Below are 7,725 nucleotides of genomic sequence, written 5' to 3'. Positions count from 1 at the left end.
TGTCTCAATGCGAATTAGCTAAACAACTATCCAATCGTTTCAAAAGCAAAGTAAAGGTAAACAAATCTAATATTAAAGATCAACAAACAAGAGTTTAGAGTTTTGGGTTATGATAAAGGAAGATTCTAGGAGTTTCGGTTTCTTTGTAAGATTTCTTGAATGTAAATGGTTCACCAATTCTTATCCCTCAATTGCCAAACATGTAGAAAGTTGCCGGTCCCCTCTTGCAATAGACAACCGGCTAAGGACTGAGAAATGTATCTAAATAGGATTAATTAGACATGAACCTATGTTGTCCTTACACAGAAATGCACCTATTACTATGCCTTCCTCGGATATCAACGTAGAAGCCCACGACTCATTAATCTATCAAGCTACAAGACGCTAATCATAAAATCCATCCTACTCTCTTGAATGTCCCTAATTCCTCTTCAAGATTATCTCTCAAACGTCCTTACACGGGCTTGCACCTGTCACGTGGATCCCTCGGATGATCAAGTGAGAGTTTATCTTTACAAAGTCCATGAGAAATCCAAGCAATCAATCAAGAATGAGAATTAAGCACAAATCACCATCAATCATTCAAGATCTAATTGATACAAGCAAGATAATGTCATTGAAACAAGAAAATGGCAAATCCATAAGAGATTACATCAATCCATCATACAAATACTCCCTTAATCCTAGAATATAAGATCTACTCCATGAATCGAGGAAGAAAATCCGAAGAAATAGAGATTACAAGCTTTCCTTGAATCCCCAATCCAAGAAAACAAGAAGAGGGGGAAAGAGAAAACTTATCTACGAAGAAGCCTTGTCTTCGGATCCAATCCTCGCTCCGGAGTCGAAATCGTCGAGATCTCCCTTAGAATCGCCTGAAATCCTCCCAAGAATGGGAGGAAACCACCAAATCTTGCTTTCTCCCAAAGGGAGATCCCTTTCAATTCATGAAGAAGGGTTTAAATAGTGGAGGGAATCGGGCGCCACACGGCCACGTGACACTCACACGGCCATGTCCAGCTCCCTCTCGCCCAAGCCTGCACTGCAGGTGACTCCATATGGGCAAACCCATACGCTCTCTCTGGAAATGCTACACTGCTGTGGTGCACACACACGACCACCTGATCTCTGAAGTCTCACGCAGCAGTAGATCCACACGCGTAAGGCTTGCGCGTTGGCTTAAATCTTGACAGTGAAGTGCGAGGTTCACCAGCCATGTCATCTTCCTCTTGTTGGTGCCAAACTCCACACGCCCGAGCTCCATACCAGTGCAGGGGTACACGGCCCGGTGCCTTCTCCCTTCGTTTCCTCCAATGCATGCCCAAAGATGTAGATTCTTCACCAAATCGACTCCTGTGTACAGAAAATGCACAAAAAGCAGATCTCCGAACCAAAAGAGTAAATATGCTAAAAGGAAAGCTGGAAGTATAAAAATGCATAGATCAAGCATGCTCAAAGTATGTAAATGTGCGTAAAAACATGCATAAAAGAGTATATAATCTTCGCACATCACACCCCCAGACTTAAACCTTTGCTTGTCCTAAAAAAAAATGCTGCAGTCTAAATTCATATGTTCTACAACACATTCATAAAACCCAGTGCACTTTCCTAACTCTATCAAAAAGTTTCATTAACAAGCTTGATCATGGAAACAAGTAAAGTATGGTTCAAGCATAAGAATCTTGTGCGCAGTGTAAAAGTAACTCAACACCCTTCAAGTTTCAATCCATGTCCTAGTCAAGTCGTCATCAAATTTGAATTCCTAATGTTTCCAGTGAAAGACAAGTAACCAGTGATAGGCACTTACTTACCGTTCACTTGGTTCATATTTCTCAACTAACCCAAGGTCTCAAAGGTGTGCTCAATCTCAAGAGAAACTAAACAGTCATTTCCCCAGTAACCTAACTCGGTCTCAAAGGGGTGACTTGCTAGATTCCACTCATGACAACTGTTTTTTATATCCCTTATTGTTCATTTTTTTTTATTTTCATTGTGCAAAACTTATTCACAAATGTACTTTTAGCACACATGTTGGGATATTTTGATTTTTCCAAATGAGTTTTAATGATTTGAGCCTCATCCAGTAACCAAAATGAAAGTTGAGAGATCACCATGGAAACCAAGTACTAAGCAAACAAGATGAATCATGACTATTTCAATGACATCAACTATTCAAGCATCAAGCACAAGTGTAGTGAAGATAAAATCCTTAAGGTTGAACCAAAACTAAAACTCATCACCATAAGATTCTTAGCTTATTAATGCTTCCCAAGATAGAAAAAAGAACTACACAAAGTTTACTAGTAGCATCATGCGAACATCATGAATTGAGACAATAATCGTGCTAACTTTTCACTTGAATCCAAGAAAGCATATAAGTGAAGATTTGATGTTCTCAAAATTTTTTTGCCATGATTATTTCAAAAACAAGCAAAATAAAGCAACAAGCAAAGAAAATAAGAACCAACATGAAAACTAATCAAAAACTAAAAACTGAAAACCAAATACTAATACAGACACACCCCTTAAACTTTTCATCGTCCCGATGAAATCGGGGATGGTGGGAGGTGGAGGTGGGACAGGAGGAGGTATCGACGTGGTTGGCCAATAGGAAAACTAGGAAAACTTGGAATCTCACCCAAGGATCTATGATACTCATATAAAGCATCAACTTGTTGGCTAAGCGTCGAGCTCTCGTGTTCTCATCCTCCGACAAAAATCAAAACTGACTACCCTGACCTTGAAAATTCAGAATCGAAAATGATTTTGTACCTCCCTAAACTGATCATCGATAAAGAGAAGCGACTTTCCAACGGGAATCTTGCTTCTCATGAAGTGATTCTAGAGACGCGTACGAAAATCTGAAAAATCAAACCTAGAAGATCCCGTGCCATATGCAAAAGAATGCCTAGCAGGCTCCATAAAACTAGAAGGTTGCGTGTCCGGATGACGAGGGTTCATGATGTGGCTCAGTGTCTCCAGGTATAGAAGGGTTATCCTCAAAATCTAACTCAGAAATTACCCAATTAGCCGGGTTACGAATAGTAGTTCGTTCAGGAAAAGGAAGGGGTAAAGGAGAACCACTCCTCCTAGGAAACGCGAAACCATTCTCATCCCGAACGATCATTTTCATAGCAAGACATGCATCAATGTCAATCATGTCATTACCATGAATTATTTCCAACCCATCAACATCAAGATTTAAATTATAAGCTATTCGGGTAATCAAACCACCAAAAACAATTGATCCCGATGATGCCCTAGCAGATCTTAATAAGGTTTGAACAAAATGAAAACCAGAATCAAATTCAACCTTATAAAGCATAGCCCATAAAGCATAAAGCTCTATCTTTTTAACCACCCCATCACTCTCTCCCCTACCAAAAATAGTTTTACTCATGACTCTATGTAGATACCTAAAGATGGGGTTTTGCATATGGGAGGCCTTAGCTCTTGAAGGCTCATAAGGTTGATCTAACCCAGTTATTACATCCAAAAATGATTCCAATTAAACCTTGGATCAAACCTACGAGGGCTACCGGTGGTTAATCCAAAACAAGAATTAAAGTCACTAAATGCCCATAGAAATTCTTGATTCATTAGTCTAAATGAGATTTTTCCAAAATAATCATCTTCATTAGTAAAATGGACATCCAATGAACTTAAAAATTCCAAAACAAGACGAGGATATGTAGGCAAATGTGTGTACATAATATCACTCCAATCCAAAAACCCAATCATCAAATCTACATCTTCCCTAATTCCAAGCATATCAAGAACAGTTGGGTCCATATATCTAGTACACACTATCTTTCTATTGACAAGAATTGCAAATCTAGTTACTTGATCATCATTTCTAAACACAATATTGAATTCATTGTCATTACCTTCGTTGCATGAAGTCCTTTTGCCTTTGCCCTTCACTGGTTGTTTTCCTTTGTCTCTTGATGGCTCCTTCTCTTTGTCTCCACTAGATCCACCACCTCCTTTGCGTAATCTCTTCAAAATATTGGACATCTTGATGAGTTTAGATAGGGGAAGAATTATCTAGAGTTGTGGAACTTCAAAGAACAAAACTTCAAAGAACAAAAGATCTTAGGTTAGGAGAACAAAAGTCCAAGTCTTAGAGAGGAGGAGAATCGGATCTAAAAGATCTTGAGAGATTAGAGAGGAGTTTTTAAGAAATTGGGAGAGAAAGATATGTTTTGGAGAGTTGGGGGTGTGCGGAACACGGCCAAGATCCGGCCGTGTGAGGTAGGAGGTAGACTTTAATAGTTCTCCTACACGGGTGTGTAGATCCACACGGCCTCCCATCTTTCCTCTCGGGATTCTTTGCACGGGCCGTGTAGATCCACACGGCCTCCCCTCTTCCTTCTCTGGATTCCTCGCATCAGGGTGGGGACACTCTCCATCTTTCCTCGGGATTTTTACTCCCTACCCCAGATACCGCCGACACGAGATCCCCAGCCCAAACATCTCTCCCTAACTTTGCACTCGTATCCGACTAGACATACCGCCCTTTCACCCTGAAAAAAAATCAAAAGAATGCATCAAACTAAAATTACAATACAAATTAAAACTAACTAAAACCCTTGGGTTGCCTCCCAAGGAGCGCTTTTTAAGGTCTTTAGCTCGACTCATTCGCCTCCTTCCTCGTCCTTGGAGGACAGATATACTTTTCATTTCTATTGGGAGATCTTCTCCCAACATCTTCCACCACATTGTCTCCTTCATTTGGTGGCCTTCCATGAGGATGGAAATTTCATTCCTCAAGTTTATAAATGCTTGTCCTGCTACAAGCATTTAAAAGAGACGAGACATGGTTAGAGATATTAGATAAATCATATTCCAACTTTTCCTTACCAATTACCAAAGAAAGCTTATGATTTTTGACATCAATTATAGCTCCAGCTGTAGCAAGGAAAGGTCTTCCTAATATGATAGGAATCCTAGGGTCCTCTTCCATGTCCAACACAACAAAATCTGTGGGAATAACGTTCCCATCCACCTCTACCGGCACATCCTCTATAATACCCAAAGGGTACCTGCAGGAATGATCGGCAAGTTGAAGTGCCATAGTAGTAAGTTTAATGTTTTTGAGACCTAATTTATTACAAATTGAATAGGGAATGAGGCTAACACTCGCCCCCAAATCACAAAAAGCTTTTTCAAAAAATTCTTTTCCTATGTTGCAAGGAATATAAAAGCTCCCTGGGTCCTTCAGTTTTGGAGAAGTGTTCTTCTCAAAAATAGCACTACATTCCTCACTAAGCGCAATGGTCTCGACCTCTCCTCTTCTTCTCTTATTTGACATGAGATCCTTCAGAAATTTGGCAAATCTAGGCATTTGTAGAATAGCATCAATAAGAGGTACCTCTACACAGATTTCCTTAACCTTTTCTAGAAACTTGCCAAATTCTTCATCCTTCTTGAGCATTGTGAGTCTCTGAGGAAAAGGGACAGCTTTGCTCTGATGGTTCAGTGGAAGAGTCTCTTCAACCTCAATGGTACTCTCCTCATTAGCTTGAATCTGATTTGGTATAGGAGGAGAGAGCTCTTCTTCTTTTTGTATCCCTTTTGAAGCAGTCACTTGGGAGTCTCCCAAGGTCCGTCCGCTCCTAAGCTCAATCCTATTGCAATGCTCCATAGGATTCACATCAGGTTTTCCTGGAAGTTGTCCTGGTGCTCTGGATGATGAGGCAGCTAGTTGGGCAATTTGACTATCCTGAATCTTTTGATGCTTTTCAGAATTATCCATTCTCTGAATGAGCTTTGCTATATCTTGCTTCATTTCATTCTGAGTTGAGATAATTTCTTCAAGCATCTTTTCAACATTTGACTTTGGTAAGCCTTGAGAAGATAGATGTTGAAAATTTTGTTGCCCAGCTTGAAAATTTGGTCTTGCCCCCATAGATGGTCCTTGATCTTGATTATTTCTGTAAGAAAAATTTGGATGACTCTTCCATCCAGGGTTATAAGTATTTGAGTATGGGTTGTTCTGCCTTTGATTGTAACTCATGATTGCATCACATTGTTCAAGTTGATTGATTTGTGCAGTGATAGCTCCCAATGGACATGAATCATTTGAATGCTCTGAACTCCCACATACTTCACAAGATGTACTAATAGCATTGACCATATTAGCACTAGTCCCCATATTCTCAAATTTCTTTGTAAGAGCGTCCAATTTTGCAGACAAAAGAGTGACTGCATCTACATCAAACTTCCCTGATGCTTTAATTGTTGGGTTTACAGAGGAATAGCCACCACTTCTTTCATTTGCCCATTGATGATGATTTTGTGCTACACTTTCAATGATTTCTTGGCTTCATCTAAGCTTTTGTTCATAAGTGCCCTGAATCAAGGGACACTTTGGTATGATAATTGATACCATTATAAAAAGTGTGCAACACTAACCATCTTTCCAACCCATGATGTGGGCATTGTCTGAGCATACTATTATATCTATCCCATGCTTCAAAAAGAGATTCTGAGTCGGTTTGCTTGAAGCTTGCAATTAAATTCCTCATATGAGCTGTTTTGCTTGGTGGATAGAACTTATCAAGAAACTGTTGCTCACACTGCTCCCAAGTGGTGATGCTATTAGGGGCCAAAGAATTCAGCCATTGCTTTGCCCTATCTCTTAAAGAAAACCCAAATAATAATAATCTAACTGCATCTGAAGGAACTCCATTCATTTTCATGGTACCACATATTTCATAAAAGACCTCTAAGTGTTGATTAGGGTCCTCATGAGGTCCTCCACCAAATTGGTTCTGCTGCACCATAGATATAATTGCAGGTTTGATCTCAAAGTTATTAGCTTCCACTGAAGGTCTTGAAATACTAGATCGAAAACCTCTCGCATAGGGTGCTGCATAATCCTTAAGTGGTCTATTTGCCATATTCAAATGTTCCTGTTCTTCAATTTGCCTTTGCAGAATTCTTCTTTTATGGAAAGTTCTATCAATCTCAGGTTCAAAAGGAAAGAATTTCCCTGCAAAGTTAGATCTTCATACACAAGAACAAGATAGCAGATAGCAATTTGACACAAAAAGAAAATTAGAAGAATAAAAAATGCAGAATTAACAAGAAGTGAAAGTTATACAAGAAACTAAAAAAAACAGATCTAATGATTAGTTACAACTATGCAATATGAAAGGAAAACAAATGTTATGTTTAGTCTAACTCAATTGATAATTCCTTTATATGCGAGTCCCTACACTGCGCGCCAAAACTTGTTACTCTCCGCAGTGTACAAAAATGTCGCAATATAATAAAAAGATTATTATCCACGTGATGGACGGAATAAGCACTAGAAATGTCTCAATGCGAATAGCTAAACAACTATCCAATCGTTTCAAAAGCAAAGTAAAGGTAAACAAATCTAATATTAAAGATCAACAAACAAGAGTTTAGAGTTGGTTTATGAAGAAGATTCTAGGAGTTTCGGTTTCTTGTAAGATTTCTTGAATGTAAATGGTTCACCAATCTTATCCCTCAATTGCCAAACATGTAGAAAGTTGTCGGTTCCCTTGCAATAGACAACCTGCTAAAGAGAGAAATATATCTAAATAGGATTAATTAGACATGAACCTATGTTGTCCTTACAAATGCACCTATTACTATGCCTTCCTGATATCAACGTAGAAGCCACGATTACTCATTAATCTATCAAGATAAATAATCATAAAATCCATCCTACTCTCTTGAATATCCTCTTCA

General features: G+C 39.0%; 1 non-coding gene across 1 annotated transcript; it reads left to right on the top strand.

Moving 5' to 3' along the window:
• The first annotated feature begins 6,426 nt into the window (after nt 1–6,426).
• Nucleotides 6,427–6,532, top strand: LOC122033184. Its single transcript, XR_006126431.1, has one exon. It is a non-coding gene; the product is annotated as a small nucleolar RNA R71 (small nucleolar RNA).
• Nucleotides 6,533–7,725: the final 1,193 nt, after the last annotated feature.

This window comes from Zingiber officinale, chromosome 11A (assembly GCF_018446385.1).
Source record: "Zingiber officinale cultivar Zhangliang chromosome 11A, Zo_v1.1, whole genome shotgun sequence".
Lineage (NCBI taxonomy): Eukaryota > Viridiplantae > Streptophyta > Magnoliopsida > Zingiberales > Zingiberaceae > Zingiber > Zingiber officinale.
Note: the sequence above shows the minus strand (reverse complement) of the source record. Positions and strands in the feature narration are given on the sequence as shown.